Here is a 22,765-nt window from a genome sequence, read left to right as displayed (position 1 = left end):
AACAAAATATGATCTGTGCTTTGAGGTACATTTGCCAGTTTTGTGTTTGCTTGCAGTAACATCTGTGGCCGGTTAGCTCAGTTGGTTAGAGCGTGGTGCTAATAACGCCAAGGTCACGGGTTCGATCCCCGTATGGGCCATTTGCTTTTCTTGATGGACAAGAATGGAATAAGCTCATCGGTGGAGTGCATGAATACTTGAAAACATCATAGACACATATATCACAAAATCTCTTCAAATACATATCAGAAGCCAGTGGGAGTGTCATCCTTTGGCTGATGAAGATTTTTCTCTACTTGGCTCAGTGACTTTTGTCTCAAATCAAGCAATATGGCATAACTAAGATATGCAAGGGCAAATTAATCAGTTATTATATTGCTGCTCAAACATAGAGGGCACTAGGTGTTACTAGAAGATGAAGAAGATATGTGCTCCCCTCTCATTAGTGCACACTGAAGTAAAAAAAATGGAGAATTTCTAAAGACCAGAGCACAAGTAATGGATCTCTGCATTCTTATTGCATCTTTTCTTATTTACAAATATTTGACATACTTCTGATTTGATAAGTTTAAAAATGAGTTTAAACAAAGGACACCACTGAAGATGATGGAATTTATATGAATTTTAAATGAAGATTTGCAATACTCATACATTGAATGAAAATGGAGCTTTGAACAAAAGGAAAATAAACAATGTTAGCTCCCACGAGATATGAACTCAGATGACTAGATTCAAAGTCCAGGGTGCTAACAATTACACCATGGAACCCTCACCTGAGCAATGGCATCTACTGAAGTGCGCTCATCTTTTAAATGCAAAGAAAAGAAATTCAATACTTTATATATATAATTTCAAGTTTCTAATAAGCTCAGGGATGCAATAGGTATTATGTAGAATATTTGTCCAAAACCAATGATAATATATAAAAAGTAACCTATTTTTTAAAGGAGAAGATAGATACTAGAAACCTAAATGCCTAGGACCAATTTCAGTTGGAGCATCACCCCTTATGTAATCCTAGCATTGAATTGACAGTTTTTCTGTATTTCCATATTTGCATATCAGCCACTTACAATTGTTTCAAGCTTTATAACAGAGGACTGCCTTTTTTATAGACCAAGGATGAAAGTCTCTCGTGAGTTAAATCTGATAATGACATCACAATTTGTAAATTAAGCTATAGTATGATTACAGAGTGTAGACTGAATAAAAAGTGCTTTCCTATGGATTGAAGTTTGTATTTTCTTAAGCTTTGCATTCCAAAATGGGCTAGCATTCTTTATTTCCAATGGGCACATTAAGCTACTTCCCCAATATATATTTTTTTGTGTTAAAAGTTATTCATACACAACTTGGTAAAACATACTAAATTTAATACATAATGGATTACATCCTGGGATTATCTTTTTCAACAATCTGTAAATTTACAATTAAAAATTGTGTATTAGATTTTTTAGATTGATTTTGCTTAGATTTGCATATACTCCTTGTCTAAATTGTCTATTTTTATACTATTAGTTGATGCCTTAATCTTTGTTATTATCCTATCTAATATTTATTTTTATTTTGTAATGTGGATAGAAACTGGAGCATTTTTATGATACCCATGCTTCAAGTGACTCTATGGCTTAAGCTTTTTTTTGAAAAATGAAATGCTATAAAAACAAAATATGATCTGTGCTTTGAGGTATATTTGCCAGTTTTGTGTTTGCTTGCAGTAATATCTGTGGCCTGTTAGCTCAGTTGGTTAGAGCGTGGTGCTAATAATGACAAGGTCACGGGTTCAATCCCCGTATGGGCCATTTGCTTTTCTTGATGGACAATAACGGAATAAGCTCATTGGTGGAGTGCATGAATACTTAAAAACATCATAGACACATATATCACAAAATCTCTTCAAATACATATCAGAAGCCAGTGGGAGTGTCATCCTTTGGCTGATGAAGATTTTTCTCTACATGGCTCAGTGACTTTTGTCTCAAATCAAGCAATATGGCATAACTAAGATATGCAAGGGCAAATTAATCAGTTATTATATTGCTGCTCAAACATAGAGGGCACTAGGTGTTACTAGAAAAAGAAGAAGATATGTGCTCTCCTCTCATTAGTGCACACTGAAGTAAAAAAAATGGAGAATTTCTAAAGACCAGAGCACAAGTAATGGTTCTCTGCATTCTTATTGCATCTTTTCTTATTTCCAAATATTTGACATACTTCTGATTTGATAAGTTTAAAAATGAGTTTAAACAAAGGACACCACTGAAGATGATGGAATTTATATGAATTTTAAATGAAGATTTGCAATACTCATACATTGAATGAAAATGGAGCTTTGAACAAAAGGAAAATAAACAATGTTAGCTCCCACGAGATATGAACTCAGATTACTAGATTCAAAGTCAAGGTTGCTAACAATTACACCATGGAACCCTCACCTGAGCAATGGCATCTACTGAAGTGCGCTCATCTTTTGAATGCAAAGAAAAGAAATTCAATACTTTATATATATTATTTCAAGTTTCTAATAAGCTCAGGGATGCAATAGGTATTATGTAGAATATTTGTCCAAACCCAACGATAATATATAAAAAGTAACCTATTTTTTAAAGGAGAAGATAGATACTAGAAACCTAAATGCCTAGGACCAATTTCAGTTGGAGCATCACCCCTTATGTTATCATAGCATTGAATTGACTGTTTTTCTGTATTTCCATATTTGCATATCAGCCATTTACAATTGTTTCAAGCTTTATAACAGATGATTGCCTTTTTTATAGACCAAGGATGAAAGTCTCTTGTGAGTTAAGTCTGATAATGACAACACAATTTGTAAATTAAGCTATAGTATGATTACAGAGTGTAGACTGAATAAAAAGTGCTTTCCTATGGATTGAAGTTTGTATTTTCTTAAGCTTTGCATTCCAAAATGGGCTAGCATTATTTATTTCCAATGGGCACATTAAGCTTCTTCCCCAATATATATTTTTTTGTGTTAAAAGTTATTCATACACAACTTGGTAAAACATACTAAATTTAATACATAATGGATTACATCCTGGGATTATCTTTTTCAACAATCTGTAAATTTACAATTAAAAATTGTGTATTAGATTTTTTAGATTGATTTTGCTTAGATTTGCATATACTCCTAGTCTAAATTGTCTATTTTTATACTATTACTAGATGCCTTAATCTTTGTAATTATCCTATCTAATATTTATTTTTATTTTGTAATGTGGAAAGAAACTGGAGCATTTTTATGATACCCATGCTTCAAGTGACTCTATGGCTTAAGCTTTTTTTTGAAAAATGAAATGCTATAAAAACAAAAAATGATCTGTGCTTTGAGATATATTTGCCAGTTTTGTGTTTGCTTGCAGTAATATCTGTGGCCGGTTAGCGCAGTTGGTTAGAGCGTGGTGCTAATAACGCCAAGGTCACGGGTTCAATCCCCGTATGGGCCATTTGCTTTTCTTGATGGACAAGAATGGAATAAGCTCATCGGTGGAGTGCATGAATACTTGAAAACATCATAGACACATATATCACAAAATCTCTTCAAATACATATCAGAAGCCAGTGGGAGTGTCATCCTTTGGCTGATGAAGATTTTTCTCTACATGGCTCAGTGACTTTTGTCTCAAATCAAGCAATATGGCATAACTAAGATATGCAAGGGCAAATTAATTAGTTATTATATTGCTGCTCAAACATAGAGGGCACTAGGTGTTACTAGAAGAAGAAGAAGATATGTGCTTCCCTCTCATTAGTGCACACTGAAGTAAAAAAAATGGAGAATTTCTAAAGACCAGAGCACAAGTAATGGATCTCTGCATTCTTATTGCATCTTTTCTTATTTCCAAATATTTGACATACTTCTAATTTGATAAGTTTAAAAATGAGTTTAAACAAAGGACACCACTGAAGATGATGGAATTTATATGAATTTTAAATGAAGATTTGCAATACTCATACATTGAATGAAAATGGAGCTTTGAACAAAAGGAAAATAAACAATGTTAGCTCCCACGAGATATGAACTCAGATTACTAGATTCAAAGTCCAGGGTGCTAACAATTACACCATGGAACCCTCACCTGAGCAATGGCATCTACTGAAGTGCGCTCATCTTTTAAATGCAAAGAAAAGAAATTCAATACTTTATATATATTATTTCAAGTTTCTAATAAGCTCAGGGATGCAATAGGTATTATGTAGAATATTTGTCCAAACCCAATGATAATATATAAAAAGTAACCTATTTTTTAAAGGAGAAGATAGATACTAGAAACCTAAATGCCTAGGACCAATTTCAGTTGGAGCATCACCCCTTATGTTATCCTAGCATTGAATTGACAGTTTTTCTGTATTTCCATATTTGCATATCAGCCACTTACAATTGTTTCAAGCTTTATAACAGAGGACTGCCTTTTTTATAGACCAAGGATGAAAGTCTCTTGTGAGTTAAGTCTGATAATGACATCACAATTTGTAAATTAAGCTATAGTATGATTACAGAGTGTAGACTGAATAAAAAGTGCTTTCCTATGGATTGAAGTTTGTATTTTCTTAAGCTTTGCATTCCAAAATGGGCTAGCATTCTTTATTTCCAATGGGCACATTAAGCTACTTCCCCAATATATATTTTTTTGTGTTAAAAGTTATTCATACACAACTTGGTAAAACATACTAAATTTAATACATAATGGATTACATCCTGGATTATCTTTTTCAACAATTTGTAAATTTACAATTAAAAATTGTGTATTAGATTTTTTAGATTGATTTTGCTTAGATTTGCATATACTCCTTGTCTAAATTGTCTATTTTTATACTATTAGTAGATGCCTTAATCTTTGTTATTATCCTATCTAATATTTATTTTTATTTTGTAATGTGGAAAGAAACTGGAGCATTTTTATGATACCCATGCTTCAAGTGACTCTATGGCTTAAGCTTTTTTTTGAAAAATGAAATGCTATAAAAACAAAATATGATCTGTGCTTTGAGGTACATTTGCCAGTTTTGTGTTTGCTTGCAGTGATATCTGTGGCCGGTTAGCTCAGTTGGTTAGAGCGTGGTGCTAATAACGCCAAGGTCACGGGTTCGATCCCCGTATGGGCCATTTGCTTTTCTTGATGGACAAGAATGGAATAAGCTCATCGGTTGAGTGCATGAATACTTGAAAACATCATAGACACATATATCACAAAATCTCTTCAAATACATATCAGAAGCCAGTGGGAGTGTCATCCTTTGGCTGATGAAGATTTTTCTCTACATGGCTCAGTGACTTTTGTCTCAAATCAAGCAATATGGCATAACTAAGATATGCAAGGGCAAATTAAATAGTTATTATATTGCTGCTCAAACATAGAGGGCACTAGGTGTTACTAGAAGAAGAAGATATGTGCACACTGAAGTAAAAAAAAAATGGAGAATTTCTAAAGACCAGAGCACAAGTAATGGATCTCTGCATTCTTATTGCATCTTTTCTTATTTCCAAATATTTGACATACTTCTGATTTGATAAGTTTAAAAATGAGTTTAAACAAAGGACACCACGGAAGATGATGGAATTTATATGAATTTTAAATGAAGATTTGCAATACTCATACATTGAATGAAAATGGAGCTTTGAACAAAAGGAAAATAAACAATGTTAGCTCCCACGAGATATGAACTCAGATGACTAGATTCAAAGTCCAGGGTGCTAACAATTACACCATGGAACCCTCACCTGAGCAATGGCATCTACTGAAGTGCGCTCATCTTTTAAATGCAAAGAAAAGAAATTCAATACTTTATATATATTATTTCAAGTTTCTAATAAGCTCAGGGATGCAATAGGTATTATGTAGAATATTTGTCCAAAACCAATGATAATATATAAAAAGTAACCTATTTTTTAAAGGAGAAGATAGATACTAGAAACCTAAATGCCTAGGACCAATTTCAGTTGGAGCATCACCCCTTATGTTATCCTAGCATTGAATTGACAGTTTTTCTGTATTTCCATATTTGCATATCAGCCACTTACAATTGTTTCAAGCTTTATAACAGAGGACTGCCTTTTTTATAGACCAAGGATGAAAGTCTCTTGTGAGTTAAGTCTGATAATGACATCACAATTTGTAAATTAAGCTATAGTATGATTACAGAGTGTAGACTGAATAAAAAGTGCTTTCCTATGGATTGAATTTGTATTTTCTTAAGCTTTGCATTCCAAAATGGGCTAGCATTCTTTATTTCCAATGGGCACATTAAGCTAATTCCCCAATATATATTTTTTTGTGTTAAAAGTTATTCATACACAACTTGGTAAAACATACTAAATTTAATACATAATGGATTACATCCTGGGATTATCTTTTTCAACAATCTGTAAATTTACAATTAAAAATTGTGTATTAGATTTTTTAGATTGATTTTGCTTAGATTTGCATATACTCCTTGTCTAAATTGTCTATTTTTATACTATTACTAGATGCCTTAATCGGTGTTATTATCCTATCTAATATTTATTTTTATTTTGTAATGTGGAAAAAAACTGGAGCATTTTTATGATACCCATGCTTCAAGTGACTCTATGGCTTAAGCTTTTTTTTGAAAAATGAAATGCTATAAAAACAAAATATGATCTGTGCTTTGAGGTACATTTGCCAGTTTTGTGTTTGCTTGCAGCAATATCTGTGGCTGGTTAGCTCAGTTGGTTAGAGCGTGGTGCTAATAACGCCAAGGTCATGGGTTCGATCCCCGTATGGGCCATTTGCTTTTCTTGATGGACAAGAATGGAATAAGCTCATCGGTGGAGTGCATGAATACTTAAAAAAATCATAGACACATATATCACAAAATCTCTTCAAATACATATCAGAAGCCAGTGGGAGTGTCAACTTTTGGCTGATGAAGATTTTGCTCTACATGGCTCAGAGACTTTTGTCTCAAATCAAGCAATATGGCATAACTAAGATATGCAAGGGCAAATTAATCAGTTATTATATTGCTGCTCAAACATAGAGGGCACTAGGTGTTACTAGAAGAAGAAGAAGATATGTGCTCCCCTCTCATTAGTGCACACTGAAGTAAAAAAAATGGAGAATTTCTAAAGACCAGAGCACAAGTAATGGATCTCTGCATTCTTATTGCATCTTTTCTTATTTCCAAATATTTGACATACTTCTGATTTGATAAGTTTAAAAATGAGTTTAAACAAAGGACACCACTGAAGATGATGGAATTTATATGAATTTTAAATGAAGATTTGCAATACTCATACATTGAATGAAAATGGAGCTATGAACAAAAGGAAAATAAACAATGTTAGATCCCACGAGATATGAACTCAGATTACTAGATTCAAAGTCCAGGGTGCTAACAATTACACCATGGAACCCTCACCTGAGCAATGGCATCTACTGAAGTGCGCTCATCTTTTAAATGCAAAGAAAAGAAATTCAATACTTTATATATATTATTTCAAGTTTCTAATAAGCTCAGGGATGCAATAGGTATTATGTAGAATATTTGTCCAAAACCAATGATAATATATAAAAAGTAACCTATTTTTTAAAGGAGAAGATAGATACTAGAAACCTAAATGCCTAGGACAAATTTCAGTTGGAGCATCACCCCTTATGTTATCCTAGCATTGAATTGACAGTTTTTCTGTATTTCCATATTTGCATATCAGCCACTTACAATTGTTTCAAGCTTTATAACAGAGGACTGCCTTTTTTATAGACCAAGGATGAAAGTCTCTTGTGAGTTAAGTCTGATAATGACATCACAATTTGTAAATTAAGCTATAGTATGGTTACAGAGTGAAGACTGAATAAAAAGTGCTTTCCTATGGATTGAAGTTTGTATTTTCTTAAGCTGTGCATTCCAAAATGGGCTAGCATTCTTTATTTCCAATGGGCACATTAAGCTACTTCCCCAATATATATTTTTTTGTGTTAAAAGTTATTCATACACAACTTGGTAAAGCATACTAAATTTAATACATAATGGATTACATCCTGGGATTATCTTTTTCAACAATCTGTAAATTTACAATTAAAAATTGTGTATTAGATTTTTTAGATTGATTTTGCTTAGATTTGCATATACTCCTAGTCTAAATTGTCTATTTTTATACTATTACGAGATGCCTTAATCTTTGTTATTATCCTATCTATTATTTATTTTTATTTTGTAATGTGGAAAGAAACTGGAGCATTTTTATGATACCCATGCTTCAAGTGACTCTATGGCTTAAGCTTTTTTTTGAAAAATGAAATGCTATAAAAACAAAATATGATCTGTGCTTTGAGGTACATTTGCCAGTTTTGTGTTTGCTGGCAGTAATATCTGTGGCCTGTTAGCTCAGTTGGTTAGAGTGTGGTGCTAATAATGCCAAGGTCACGTGTTCGATCCCCGTATGGGCCATTTGCTTTTCTTGATGGACAAGAATGGAATAAGCTCATCGGTGGAGTGCATGAATACTTGAAAACATCATAGATATGAACTCAGATGACTAGATTCAAAGTCCAGGGTGCTAACAATTACACCATGGAACCCTCACCTGAGCAATGGCATCTACTGAAGTGCGCTCATCTTTTAAATGCAAAGAAAAGAAATTCAATACTTTATATATATTATTTCAAGTTTCTAATAAGCTCAGGGATGCAATAGGTATTATGTAGAATATTTGTCCAAACCCAATGATAATATATAAAAAGTAACCTATTTTTTAAAGGAGAAGATAGATACTAGAAACCAAAATGCCTAGGACCAATTTCAGTTGGAGCATCACCCCTTATGTTATCCTAGCATTGAATTGACAGTTTTTCTGTATTTCCATATTTGCATATCAGCCACTTACAATTGTTTCAAGCTTTATAACAGAGGACTGCCTTTTTTATAGACCAAGGATGAAAGTCTCTTGTGAGTTAAGTCTGATAATGACATCACAATTTGTAAATTAAGCTATAGTATGATTACAGAGTGTAGACTGAATAAAAAGTGCTTTCCTATGGATTGAATTTGTATTTTCTTAAGCTTTGCATTCCAAAATGGGCTAGCATTCTTTATTTCCAATGGGCACATTAAGCTAATTCCCCAATATATATTTTTTTGTGTTAAAAGTTATTCATACACAACTTGGTAAAACATACTAAATTTAATACATAATGGATTACATCCTGGGATTATCTTTTTCAACAATCTGTAAATTTACAATTAAAAATTGTGTATTAGATTTTTTAGATTGATTTTGCTTAGATTTGCATATACTCCTTGTCTAAATTGTCTATTTTTATACTATTACTAGATGCCTTAATCGGTGTTATTATCCTATCTAATATTTCTTTTTATTTTGTAATGTGGAAAAAAACTGGAGCATTTTTATGATACCCATGCTTCAAGTGACTCTATGGCTTAAGCTTTTTTTTGAAAAATGAAATGCTATAAAAACAAAATATGATCTGTGCTTTGAGGTACATTTGCCAGTTTTGTGTTTGCTTGCAGCAATATCTGTGGCTGGTTAGCTCAGTTGGTTAGAGCGTGGTGCTAATAACGACAAGGTCATGGGTTCGATCCCCGTATGGGCCATTTGCTTTTCTTGATGGACAAGAATGGAATAAGCTCATCGGTGGAGTGCATGAATACTTGAAAACATCATAGACACATATATCACAAAATCTCTTCAAATACATATCAGAAGCCAGTGGGAGTGTCATCCTTTGGCTGATGAAGATTTTTCTCTACATGGCTCAGTGACTTTTGTCTCAAATCAAGCAATATGGCATAACTAAGATATGCAAGGGCAAATTAATCAGTTATTATATTGCTGCTCAAACATAGAGGGCACTAGGTGTTACTAGAAGAAGAAGAAGATATGTGCTCCCCTCTCATTAGTGCACACTGAAGTAAAAAAAATGGAGAATTTCTAAAGACCAGAGCACAAGTAATGGATCTCTGCATTCTTATTGCATCTTTTCTTATTTCCAAATATTTGACATACTTCTGATTTGATAAGTTTAAAAATGAGTTTAAACAAAGGACACCACGGAAGATGATGGAATTTATATGAATTTTAAATGAAGATTTGCAATACTCATACATTGAATGAAAATGGAGCTTTGAACAAAAGGAAAATAAACAATGTTAGCTCCCACGAGATATGAACTCAGATGACTAGATTCAAAGTCCAGGGTGCTAACAATTACACCATGGAACCCTCACCTGAGCAATGGCATCTACTGAAGTGCGCTCATCTTTTAAATGCAAAGAAAAGAAATTCAATACTTTATATATATTATTTCAAGTTTCTAATAAGCTCAGGGATGCAATAGGTATTATGTAGAATATTTGTCCAAAACCAATGATAATATATAAAAAGTAACCTATTTTTTAAAGGAGAAGATAGATACTAGAAACCTAAATGCCTAGGACCAATTTCAGTTGGAGCATCACCCCTTATGTTATCCTAGCATTGAATTGACAGTTTTTCTGTATTTCCATATTTGCATATCAGCCACTTACAAATGTTTCAAGCTTTATAACAGAGGACTGCCTTTTTTATAGACCAAGGATGAAAGTCTCTTGTGAGTTAAATCTGATAATGACATCACAATTTGTAAATTAAGCTATAGTATGATTACAGAGTGTAGACTGAATAAAAAGTGCTTTCCTATGGATTGAAGTTTGTATTTTCTTAAGCTTTGCATTCCAAAATGGGCTAGCATTCTTTATTTCCAATGGGCACATTAAGCTACTTCCCCAATATATATTTTTTTGTGTTAAAAGTTATTCATACACAACTTGGTAAAACATACTAAATTTAATACATAATGGATTACATCCTGGGATTATCTTTTTCAACAATCTGTAAATTTACAATTAAAAATTGTGTATTAGATTTTTTAGATTGATTTTGCTTAGATTTGCATATACTCCTTGTCTAAATTGTCTATTTTTATACTATTAGTTGATGCCTTAATCTTTGTTATTATCCTATCTAATATTTATTTTTATTTTGTAATGTGGATAGAAACTGGAGCATTTTTATGATACCCATGCTTCAAGTGACTCTATGGCTTAAGCTTTTTTTTGAAAAATGAAATGCTATAAAAACAAAATATGATCTGTGCTTTGAGGTACATTTGCCAGTTTTGTGTTTACTTGCAGTAATATCTGTGGCCTGTTAGCTCAGTTGGTTAGAGCATGGTGCTAATAACGCCAAGGTCACGGGTTCGATCCCCATATTTGCTTTTCTTGATGGACAAGAACGGAATAAGCTCATTGGTGGAGTGCATGAATACTTGAAAACATCATAGACACATATATCACAAAATCTCTTCAAATACATATCAGAAGCCAGTGGGAGTGTCATCCTTTGGCTGATGAAGATTTTTCTCTACATGGCTCAGTGACTTTTGTCTCAAATCAAGCAATATGGCATAACTAAGATATGCAAGGGCAAATTAATCAGTTATTATATTGCTGCTCAAACATAGAGGGCACTAGGTGTTACTAGAAGAAGAAGAAGAAGATATGTGCTCCCCTCTCATTAGTGCACACTGAAGTAAAAAAAAATGGAGAATTTCTAAAGACCAGAGCACAAGTAATGGATCTCTGCATTCTTATTGCATCTTTTCTTATTTCCAAATATTTGACATACTTCTGATTTGATAAGTTTAAAAATGAGTTTAAACAAAGGACACCACTGAAGATGATGGAATTTATATGAATTTTAAATGAAGATTTGCAATACTCATACATTGAATGAAAATGGAGCTTTGAACAAAAGGAAAAAAAAACAATGTTAGCTCCCACGAGATATGAACTCAGATTACTAGATTCAAAGTCCAGGTTGCTAACAATTACACCATGGAACCCTCACCTGAGCAATGGCATCTACTGAAGTGCACTCATCTTTTAAATGCAAAGAAAAGAAATTCAATACTTTATATATATTATTTCAAGTTTCTAATAAGCTCAGGGATGCAATAGGTATTATGTAGAATATTTGTCCAAACCCAATGATAATATATAAAAAGTAACCTATTTTTTAAAGGAGAAGATAGATACTAGAAACCTAAATGCCTAGGACCAATTTCAGTTGGAGCATCACCCCTTATGTTATCCTAGCATTGAATTGACTGTTTTTCTGTATTTCCATATTTGCATATCAGCCACTTACAATTGATTCAAGCTTTATAACAGAGGACTGCCTTTTTTATAGACCAATGATGAAAGTCTCTTGTGAGTTAAGTCTGATAATGACATCACAATTTGTAAATTAAACTATAGTATGATTACAGAGTGTAGACTGAATAAAAAGTGCTTTCCTATGGATTGAAGTTTGTATTTTCTTAAGATTTGCATTCCAAAATGGGCTAGCATTCTTTATTTCCAATGGGCACATTAAGCTACTTCCCCAATATATATTTTTTTGTGTTAAAAGTTATTCATACACAACTTGGTAAAACATACTAAATTTAATACATAATGGATTACATCCTGGGATTATCTTTTTCAACAATCTGTAAATTTACAATTAAAAATTGTGTATTAGATTTTTTAAATTGATTTTGCTTAGATTTGCATATACTCCTAGTCTAAATTGTCTATTTTTATACTATTACGAGATGCCTTAATCTTTGTTATTATCCTATCTAATATTTATTTTTATTTTGTAATGTGGAAAGAAACTGGAGCATTTTTATGATACCCATGCTTCAAGTGACTCTATGGCTTAAGCTTTTTTTTGAAAAATGAAATGCTATAAAAACAAAATATGATCTGTGCTTTGAGGTACATTTGCCAGTTTTGTGTTTGCTGGCAGTAATATCTGTGGCCTGTTAGCTCAGTTGGTTACAGTGTGGTGCTAATAATGCCAAGGTCACGTGTTCGATCCCCGTATGGGCCATTTGCTTTTCTTGATGGACAAGAATGGAATAAGCTCATCGGTGGAGTGCATGAATACTTGAAAACATCATAGACACATATATCACAAAATCTCTTCAAATACATATCAGAAGCCAGTGGGAGTGTCATCCTTTGGCTGATGAAGATTTTTCTCTACATGGCTCAGTGACTTTTGTCTCAAATCAAGCAATATGGCATAACTAAGATATGCAAGGGCAAATTAATCAGTTATTATATTGCTGCTCAAACATAGAGGGCACTAGGTGTTACTAGAAGAAGAAGAAGATATGTGCTCCCCTCTCATTAGTGCACACTGAAGTAAAAAAAATGGAGAATTTCTAAAGACCAGAGCACAAGTAATGGATCTCTGCATTCTTATTGCATCTTTTCTTATTTCCAAATATTTGACATACTTCTGATTTGATAAGTTTAAAAATGAGTTTAAACAAAGGACACCACTGAAGATGATGGAATTTATATGAATTTTAAATGAAGATTTGCAATACTCATACATTGAATGAAAATGGAGCTTTGAACAAAAGGAAAATAAACAATGTTAGCTCCCACGAGATATGAACTCAGATGACTAGATTCAAAGTCCAGGGTGCTAACAATTACACCATGGAACCCTCACCTGAGCAATGGCATCTACTGAAGTGCGCTCATCTTTTAAATGCAAAGAAAAGAAATTCAATACTTTATATATATTATTTCAAGTTTCTAATTAGCTCAGGGATGCAATAGGTATTATGTAGAATATTTGTCCAAAACCAATGATAATATATAAAAAGTAACCTATTTTTTAAAGGAGAAGATAGATACTAGAAACCTAAATGCCTAGGACCAATTTCAGTTGGAGCATCACCCCTTATGTTATCCTAGCATTGAATTGACAGTTTTTCTGTATTTCCATATTTGCATATCAGCCACTTACAATTGTTTCAAGCTTTATAACAGAGGACTGCCTTTTTTATAGACCAAGGATGAAAGTCTCTTGTGAGTTAAATCTGATAATGACATCACAATTTGTAAATTAAGCTATAGTATGATTACAGAGTGTAGACTGAATAAAAAGTGCTTTCCTATGGATTGAAGTTTGTATTTTCTTAAGCTTTGCATTCCAAAATGGGCTAGCATTCTTTATTTCCAATGGGCACATTAAGCTACTTCACCAATATATATTTTTTTGTGTTAAAAGTTATTCATACACAACTTGGTAAAACATACTAAATTTAATACATAATGGATTACTTCCTGGGATTATCTTTTTCAACTATCTGTAAATTTACAATTAAAAATTGTGTATTAGATTTTTTAGATTGATTTTGCTTAGATTTGCATATACTCCTAGTCTAAATTGTCTATTTTTATACTATTACTAGATGCCTTAATCTTTGTTATTATCCTATCTAATATTTATTTTTATTTTGTAATGTGGAAAGAAACTGGAGCATTTTTATGATACCCATGCTTCAAGTGACTCTATGGCTTAAGCTTTTTTTTGAAAAATGAAATGCTATAAAAACAAAATATGATCTGTGCTTTGAGATATATTTGCCAGTTTTGTGTTTGCTTGCAGTAATATCTGTGGCCTTTTTGCTCAGTTGGTTAGAGCGTGGTGCTAATAACGCCAAGGTCATGGGTTCGATCCCCGTATGGGCCATATGCTAATCTTGATGGACAAGAACGGAATAAGCTTATTGGTGGAGTGCATGAATACTTGAAAACATCATAGACACATATATCACAAAATCTCTTTAAATACATATCAGAAGCCAGTGGGAGTGTCATCCTTTGGCTGATGAAGATTTTTCTCTACATGGCTCAGTGACTTTTGTCTCAAATCAAGCAATATGGCATAACTAAGATATGCAAGGGCACATTAATCAGTTATTATATTGCTGCTCAAACATAGAGGGCACTAGGTGTTACTAGAAGAAGAAGAAGAAATTTGCTCCCCTCTCATTAGTGCACACTGAAGTAAAAAAAATGGAGAATTTCTAAAGACCAGAGCACAAGTAATGGATCTCTACATTCTTATTGCATCTTTTCTTATTTCCAAATATTTGACATACTTCTGATTTGATAAGTTTAAAAATGAGTTTAAACAAAGGACACCACTGAAGATGATGGAATTTATATGAATTTTAAATGAAGATTTGCAATACTCATACATTGAATGAAAATGGAGCTTTGAACAAAAGGAAAAAAAACAATGTTAGCTCCCACGAGATATGAACTCAGATTACTAGATTCAAAGTCCAGGTTGCTAACAATTACACCATGGAACCCTCACCTGAGCAATGGCATCTACTGAAGTGCGCTCATCTTTTAAATGCAAAGAAAAGAAATTCAATACTTTATATATATTATTTCAAGTTTCTAATAAGCTCAGGGATGCAATAGGTATTATGTAGAATATTTGTCCAAAACCAATGATAATATATAAAAAGTAACCTATTTTTTAAAGGAGAAGATAGATACTAGAAACCTAAATGCCTAGGACCAATTTCAGTTGGAGCATCACCCCTTATGTTATCCTAGCATTGAATTGACAGTTTTTCTGTATTTCCATATTTGCATATCAGCCACTTACAATTGTTTCAAGCTTTATAACAGAGGACTGCCTTTTTTATAGACCAAGGATGAAAGTCTCTTGTGAATTAAATCTGATAATGACATCACAATTTGTAAATTAAGCTATAGTATGATTACAGAGTGTAGACTGAATAAAAAGTGCTTTCCTATGGATTGAAGTTTGTATTTTCTTAAGCTTTGCATTCCAAAATGGGCTAGCATTCTTTATTTCCAATGGGCACATTAAGCTACTTCCCCAATATATATTTTTTTGTGTTAAAAGTTATTCATACACAACTTGGTAAAACATACTAAATTTAATACATAATGGATTACATCCTGGGATTATCTTTTTCAACAATCTGTAAATTTACAATTAAAAATTGTGTATTAGATTTTTTAAATTGATTTTGCTTAGATTTGCATATACTCCTAGTCTAAATTGTCTATTTTTATACTATTACTAGATGCCTTAATCTTTGTTATTATCCTATCTATTATTTATTTTTATTTTGTAATGTGGAAAGAAACTGGAGCATTTTTATGATACCCATGCTTCAAGTGACTCTATGGCTTAAGCTTTTTTTTGAAAAATGAAATGCTATAAAAACAAAATATGATCTGTGCTTTGAGATATATTTGCCAGTTTTGTGTTTGCTTGCAGTAATATCTGTGGCCTTTTTGCTCAGTTGGTTAGAGCGTGGTGCTAATAACGCCAAGGTCATGGGTTCGATCCCCGTATGGGCCATATGCTAATCTTGATGGACAAGAACGGAATAAGCTTATTGGTGGAGTGCATGAATACTTGAAAACATCATAGACACATATATCACAAAATCTCTTTAAATACATATCAGAAGCCAGTGGGAGTGTCATCCTTTGGCTGATGAAGATTTTTCTCTACATGGCTCAGTGACTTTTGTCTCAAATCAAGCAATATGGCATAACTAAGATATGCAAGGGCACATTAATCAGTTATTATATTGCTGCTCAAACATAGAGGGCACTAGGTGTTACTAGAAGAAGAAGAAGAAATTTGCTCCCCTCTCATTAGTGCACACTGAAGTAAAAAAAATGGAGAATTTCTAAAGACCAGAGCACAAGTAATGGATCTCTACATTCTTATTGCATCTTTTCTTATTTCCAAATATTTGACATACTTCTGATTTGATAAGTTTAAAAATGAGTTTAAACAAAGGACACCACTGAAGATGATGGAATTTATATGAATTTTAAATGAAGATTTGCAATACTCATACATTGAATGAAAATGGAGCTTTGAACAAAAGGAAAAAAAACAATGTTAGCTCCCACGAGATATGAACTCAGATTACTAGATTCAAAGTCCAGGTTGCTAACAATTACACCATGGAACCCTCACCTGAGCAATGGCATCTACTGAAGTGCGCTCATCTTTTAAATGCAAAGAAAAGAAATTCAATACTTTATATATATTATTTCAAGTTTCTAATAAGCTCAGGGATGCAATAGGTATTATGTAGAATATTTGTCCAAAACCAATGATAATATATAAAAAGTAACCTATTTTTTAAAGGAGAAGATAGATACTAGAAACCTAAATGCCTAGGACCAATTTCAGTTGGAGCATCACCCCTTATGTTATCCTAGCATTGAATTGACAGTTTTTCTGTATTTCCATATTTGCATATCAGCCACTTACAATTGTTTCAAGCTTTATAACAGAGGACTGCCTTTTTTATAGACCAAGGATGAAAGTCTCTTGTGAATTAAATCTGATAATGACATCACAATTTGTAAATTAAGCTATAGTATGATTACAGAGTGTAGACTGAATAAAAAGTGCTTTCCTATGGATTGAAGTTTGTATTTTCTTAAGCTTTGCATTCCAAAATGGGCTAGCATTCTTTATTTCCAATGGGCACATTAAGCTACTTCCCCAATATATATTTTTTTGTGTTAAAAGTTATTCATACACAACTTGGTAAAACATACTAAATTTAATACATAATGGATTACATCCTGGGATTATCTTTTTCAACAATCTGTAAATTTACAATTAAAAATTGTGTATTAGATTTTTTAAATTGATTTTGCTTAGATTTGCATATACTCCTTGTCTAAATTGTCTATTTTTATACTATTAGTTGATGCCTTAATCTTTGTTATTATCCTATCTAATATTTATTTTTATTTTGTAATGTGGATAGAAACTGGAGCATTTTTATGATACCCATGCTTCAAGTGACTCTATGGCTTAAGCTTTTTTTTGAAAAATGAAATGCTATAAAAACAAAACATGATCTGTGCTTTGAGGTACATTTGCCAGTTTTGTGTTTGCTTGCAGTAATATCTGTGGCCTGTTAGCTCAGTTGGTTAGAGCGTGGTGCTAATAACGCCAAGGTCACGGGTTCGATCCCCGTATGGGCCATTTGCTTTTCTTGATGGACAAGAATGGAATAAGCTCATTGGTGGAGTGCATGAATACTTAAAAACATCATAGACACATATATCACAAAATCTCTTCAAATACATATCAGAAGCCAGTGGGAGTGTCATCCTTTGGCTGATGAAGATTTTTCTCTACATGGCTCAGTAACTTTTGTCTCAAATCAAGCAATATGGCATAACTAAGATATGCAAGGGCAAATTAATCAGTTATTATATTGCTGCTCAAACATAGAGGGCACTAGGTGTTACTAGAAGAAGAAGAAGAAGATATGTGCTCTCCTCTCATTAGTGCACACTGAAGTAAAAAAAATGGAGAATTTCTAAAGACCAGAGCACAAGTAATGGATCTCTGCATTCTTATTGCATCTTTTCTTATTTCCAAATATTTGACATACTTCTGATTTGATAAGTTTAAAAATGAGTTTAAACAAAAGACACCACTGAAGATGATGGAATTTATATGAATTTTAAATGAAGATTTGCAATACTCATACATTGAATGAAAATGGAGCTTTGAACAAAAGGAAAATAAACAATGTTAGCTCCCACGAGATATGAACTCAGATTACTAGATTCAAAGTCCAGGTTGCTAACAATTACATCATGGAACCCTCACCTGAGCAATGGCATCTACTGAAGTGCGCTCATCTTTTAAATGCAAAGAAAAGAAATTCAATACTTTATATATATTATTTCAAGTTTCTAATAAGCTCAGGGATGCAATAGGTATTATGTAGAATATTTGTCCAAACCCAATGATAATATATAAAAAGTAACCTATTTTTTAAAGGAGAAGATAGATACTAGAAACCTAAATGCCTAGGACCAATTTCAGTTGGAGCATCACCCCTTATGTTATCCTAGCATTGAATTGACAGTTTTTCTGTATTTCCATATTTGCATATCAGCCACTTACAATTGTTTCAAGCTTTATAACAGAGGACTGCCTTTTTTATAGACCAAGGATGAAAGTCTCTTGTGAGTTAAGTCTGATAATGACATCACAATTTGTAAATTAAGCTATAGTATGATTACAGAGTGTAGACTGAATAAAAAGTGCTTTCCTATGGATTGAAGTTTGTATTTTCTTAAGATTTGCATTCCAAAATGGGCTAGCATTCTTTATTTCCAATGGGCACATTGAGCTACTTCCCCAATATATATTTTTTTGTGTTAAAAGTTATTCATACACAACTTGGTAAAACATACTAAATTTAATACATAATGGATTACATCCTGGGATTATCTTTTTCAACAATCTGTAAATTTACAATTAAAAATTGTGTATTAGATTTTTTAGATTGATTTTGCTTAGATTTGCATATACTCCTAGTCTAAATTGTCTATTTTTATACTATTACTAGATGCCTTAATCTTTGTTATTATCCTATCTAATATTTATTTTTATTTTGTAATGTGGAAAGAAACTGGAGCATTTTTATGATACCCATGCTTCAAGTGACTCTATGGCTTAAGCTTTTTTTTGAAAAATGAAACGCTATAAAAACAAAATATGATCTGTGCTTTGAGGTACATTTGCCAGTTTTGTGTTTGCTTGCAGTAACATCTGTGGCCGGTTAGCTCAGTTGGTTAGAGCGTGGTGCTAATAACGCCAAGGTCACGGGTTCGATCCCCGTATGGGCCATTTGCTTTTCTTGATGGACAAGAATGGAATAAGCTCATCGGTGGAGTGCATGAATACTTGAAAACATCATAGACACATATATCACAAAATCTATTCAAATACATATCAGAAGCCAGTGGGAGTGTCATCCTTTGGCTGATGAAGATTTTTCTCTACTTGGCTCAGTGACTTTTGTCTCAAATCAAGCAATATGGCATAACTAAGATATGCAAGGGCAAATTAATCAGTTATTATATTGCTGCTCAAACATAGAGGGCACTAGGTGTTACTAGAAGAAGAAGAAGATATGTGCTCCCCTCTCATTAGTGCACACTGAAGTAAAAAAAATGGAGAATTTCTAAAGACCAGAGCACAAGTAATGGATCTCTGCATTCTTATTGCATCTTTTCTTATTTACAAATATTTGACATACTTCTGATTTGATAAGTTTAAAAATGAGTTTAAACAAAGGACACCACTGAAGATGATGGAATTTATATGAATTTTAAATGAAGATTTGCAATACTCATACATTGAATGAAAATGGAGCTTTGAACAAAAGGAAAATAAACAATGTTAGCTCCCACGAGATATGAACTCAGATGACTAGATTCAAAATCCAGGGTGCTAACAATTACACCATGGAACCCTCACCTGAGCAATGGCATCTACTGAAGTGCGCTCATCTTTTAAATGCAAAGAAAAGAAATTCAATACTTTATATATATTATTTCAAGTTTCTAATAAGCTCAGGGATGCAATAGGTATTATGTAGAATATTTGTCCAAAACCAATGATAATATATAAAAAGTAACCTATTTTTTAAAGGAGAAGATAGATACTAGAAACCTAAATGCCTAGGACCAATTTCAGTTGGAGCATCACCCCTTATGTAATCCTAGCATTGAATTGACAGTTTTTCTGTATTTCCATATTTGCATATCAGCCACTTACAATTGTTTCAAGCTTTATAACAGAGGACTGCCTTTTTTATAGACCAAGGATGAAAGTCTCTCGTGAGTTAAATCTGATAATGACATCACAATTTGTAAATTAAGCTATAGTATGATTACAGAGTGTAGACTGAATAAAAAGTGCTTTCCTATGGATTGAAGTTTGTATTTTCTTAAGCTTTGCATTCCAAAATGGGCTAGCATTCTTTATTTCCAATGGGCACATTAAGCTACTTCCCCAATATATATTTTTTTGTGTTAAAAGTTATTCATACACAACTTGGTAAAATATACTAAATTTAATACATAATGGATTACATCCTGGGATTATCTTTTTCAACAATCTGTAAATTTACAATTAAAAATTGAGTATTAGATTTTTTAGATTGATTTTGCTTAGATTTGCATATACTCCTTGTCTAAATTGTCTATTTTTATACTATTAGTTGATGCCTTAATCTTTGTTATTATCCTATCTAATATTTATTTTTATTTTGTAATGTGGATAGAAACTGGAGCATTTTTATGATACCCATGCTTCAAGTGACTCTATGGCTTAAGCTTTTTTTTGAAAAATGAAATGCTATAAAAACAAAATATGATCTGTGCTTTGAGGTATATTTGCCAGTTTTGTGTTTGCTTGCAGTAATATCTGTGGCCTGTTAGCTCAGTTGGTTAGAGCGTGGTACTAATAATGCCAAGGTCACGGGTTCGATCCCCGTATGGGCCATTTGCTTTTCTTGATGGACAAGAACGGAATAAGCTCATTGGTGGAGTGCATGAATACTTAAAAACATCATAGACACATATATCACAAAATCTCTTCAAATACATATCAGAAGCCAGTGGGAGTGTCATCCTTTGGCTGATGAAGATTTTTCTCTACATGGCTCAGTGACTTTTGTCTCAAATCAAGCAATATGGCATAACTAAGATATGCAAGGGCAAATTAATCAGTTATTATATTGCTGCTCAAACATAGAGGGCACTAGGTGTTACTAGAAGAAGAAGAAGATATGTGCTCTCCTCTCATTAGTGCACACTGAAGTAAAAAAAATTGAGAATTTCTAAAGACCAGAGCATAAGTAATGGATCTCTGCATTCTTATTGCAAATTTTCTTATTTCCAAATATTTGACATACTTCTGATTTGATAAGTTTAAAAATGAGTTTAAACAAAAGACACCACTGAAGATGATGGAATTTATATGAATTTTAAATGAAGATTTGCAATACTCATACATTGAATGAAAATGGAGCTTTGAACAAAAGGAAAATAAACAATGTTAGCTCCCACGAGATATGAACTCAGATTACTAGATTCAAAGTCCAGGTTGCTAACAATTACACCATGGAACCCTCACCTGAGCAATGGCATCTACTGAAGTGCGCTCATCTTTTAAATGCAAAGAAAAGAAATTCAATACTTTATATATATTATTTCAAGTTTCTAATAAGCTCAGGGATGCAATAGGTATTATGTAGAATATTTGTCCAAACCCAATGATAATATATAAAAAGTAACCTATTTTTTAAAGGAGAAGATAGATACTAGAAACCTAAATGCCTAGGACCAATTTCAGTTGGAGCATCACCCCTTATGTTATCCTAGCATTGAATTGACAGTTTTTCTGTATTTCCATATTTGCATATCAGCCACTTACAATTGTTTCAAGCTTTATAACAGAGGACTGCCTTTTTTATAGACCAAGGATGAAAGTCTCTTGTGAGTTAAGTCTGATAATGACATCACAATTTGTAAATTAAGCTATAGTATGATTACAGAGTGTAGACTGAATAAAAAGTGCTTTCCTATGGATTGAAGTTTGTATTTTCTTAAGATTTGCATTCCAAAATGGGCTAGCATTCTTTATTTCCAATGGGCACATTGAGCTACTTCCCCAATATATATTTTTTTGTGTTAAAAGTTATTCATACACAACTTGGTAAAACATACTAAATTTAATACATAATGGATTACATCCTGGGATTATCTTTTTCAACAATCTGTAAATTTACAATTAAAAATTGTGTATTAGATTTTTTAGATTGATTTTGCTTAGATTTGCATATACTCCTAGTCTAAATTGTCTATTTTTATACTATTACTAGATGCCTTAATCTTTGTTATTATCCTATCTAATATTTATTTTTATTTTGTAATGTGGAAAGAAACTGGAGCATTTTTATGATACCCATGCTTCAAGTGACTCTATGGCTTAAGCTTTTTTTTGAAAAATGAAATGCTATAAAAACAAAATATGATC

The 22,765-nt window shown here is 32.5% G+C and overlaps 14 non-coding genes across 14 annotated transcripts; all 14 read left to right on the top strand.

Annotated features, from left to right (window-relative positions):
- Positions 1–66: 66 nt before the first annotated feature.
- On the top strand, positions 67–140 carry TRNAI-AAU (transfer RNA isoleucine (anticodon AAU)). The gene has a single exon. It is a non-coding gene; the product is annotated as a tRNA-Ile (tRNA).
- A 1,588-nt stretch (positions 141–1,728) lies between these two features.
- Positions 1,729–1,802, top strand: TRNAI-AAU (transfer RNA isoleucine (anticodon AAU)). Its single transcript has one exon. It is a non-coding gene; the product is annotated as a tRNA-Ile (tRNA).
- Positions 1,803–3,390: 1,588 nt separating this feature from the next.
- TRNAI-AAU (transfer RNA isoleucine (anticodon AAU)) lies at positions 3,391–3,464 on the top strand. Its single transcript has one exon. It is a non-coding gene; the product is annotated as a tRNA-Ile (tRNA).
- Positions 3,465–5,051: 1,587 nt separating this feature from the next.
- Positions 5,052–5,125, top strand: TRNAI-AAU (transfer RNA isoleucine (anticodon AAU)). The gene has a single exon. It is a non-coding gene; the product is annotated as a tRNA-Ile (tRNA).
- A 1,569-nt stretch (positions 5,126–6,694) lies between these two features.
- Positions 6,695–6,768, top strand: TRNAI-AAU (transfer RNA isoleucine (anticodon AAU)). The gene has a single exon. It is a non-coding gene; the product is annotated as a tRNA-Ile (tRNA).
- Positions 6,769–8,356: 1,588 nt separating this feature from the next.
- Positions 8,357–8,430, top strand: TRNAI-AAU (transfer RNA isoleucine (anticodon AAU)). The gene has a single exon. It is a non-coding gene; the product is annotated as a tRNA-Ile (tRNA).
- Positions 8,431–9,520: 1,090 nt separating this feature from the next.
- On the top strand, positions 9,521–9,594 carry TRNAI-AAU (transfer RNA isoleucine (anticodon AAU)). Its single transcript has one exon. It is a non-coding gene; the product is annotated as a tRNA-Ile (tRNA).
- A 1,588-nt stretch (positions 9,595–11,182) lies between these two features.
- TRNAI-AAU (transfer RNA isoleucine (anticodon AAU)) lies at positions 11,183–11,256 on the top strand. The gene has a single exon. It is a non-coding gene; the product is annotated as a tRNA-Ile (tRNA).
- Positions 11,257–12,842: 1,586 nt separating this feature from the next.
- On the top strand, positions 12,843–12,916 carry TRNAI-AAU (transfer RNA isoleucine (anticodon AAU)). The gene has a single exon. It is a non-coding gene; the product is annotated as a tRNA-Ile (tRNA).
- A 1,588-nt stretch (positions 12,917–14,504) lies between these two features.
- Positions 14,505–14,578, top strand: TRNAI-AAU (transfer RNA isoleucine (anticodon AAU)). The gene has a single exon. It is a non-coding gene; the product is annotated as a tRNA-Ile (tRNA).
- Positions 14,579–16,166: 1,588 nt separating this feature from the next.
- On the top strand, positions 16,167–16,240 carry TRNAI-AAU (transfer RNA isoleucine (anticodon AAU)). The gene has a single exon. It is a non-coding gene; the product is annotated as a tRNA-Ile (tRNA).
- A 1,588-nt stretch (positions 16,241–17,828) lies between these two features.
- Positions 17,829–17,902, top strand: TRNAI-AAU (transfer RNA isoleucine (anticodon AAU)). The gene has a single exon. It is a non-coding gene; the product is annotated as a tRNA-Ile (tRNA).
- Positions 17,903–19,493: 1,591 nt separating this feature from the next.
- Positions 19,494–19,567, top strand: TRNAI-AAU (transfer RNA isoleucine (anticodon AAU)). Its single transcript has one exon. It is a non-coding gene; the product is annotated as a tRNA-Ile (tRNA).
- A 1,588-nt stretch (positions 19,568–21,155) lies between these two features.
- On the top strand, positions 21,156–21,229 carry TRNAI-AAU (transfer RNA isoleucine (anticodon AAU)). Its single transcript has one exon. It is a non-coding gene; the product is annotated as a tRNA-Ile (tRNA).
- The last annotated feature ends 1,536 nt before the right edge of the window (positions 21,230–22,765 follow it).

This window comes from Pseudophryne corroboree, chromosome 11 (assembly GCF_028390025.1).
Source record: "Pseudophryne corroboree isolate aPseCor3 chromosome 11, aPseCor3.hap2, whole genome shotgun sequence".
Lineage (NCBI taxonomy): Eukaryota > Metazoa > Chordata > Amphibia > Anura > Myobatrachidae > Pseudophryne > Pseudophryne corroboree.
The sequence above is the reverse complement of the archived record's forward strand: the minus strand, read 5'-3'. Positions and strand labels throughout refer to the sequence as shown.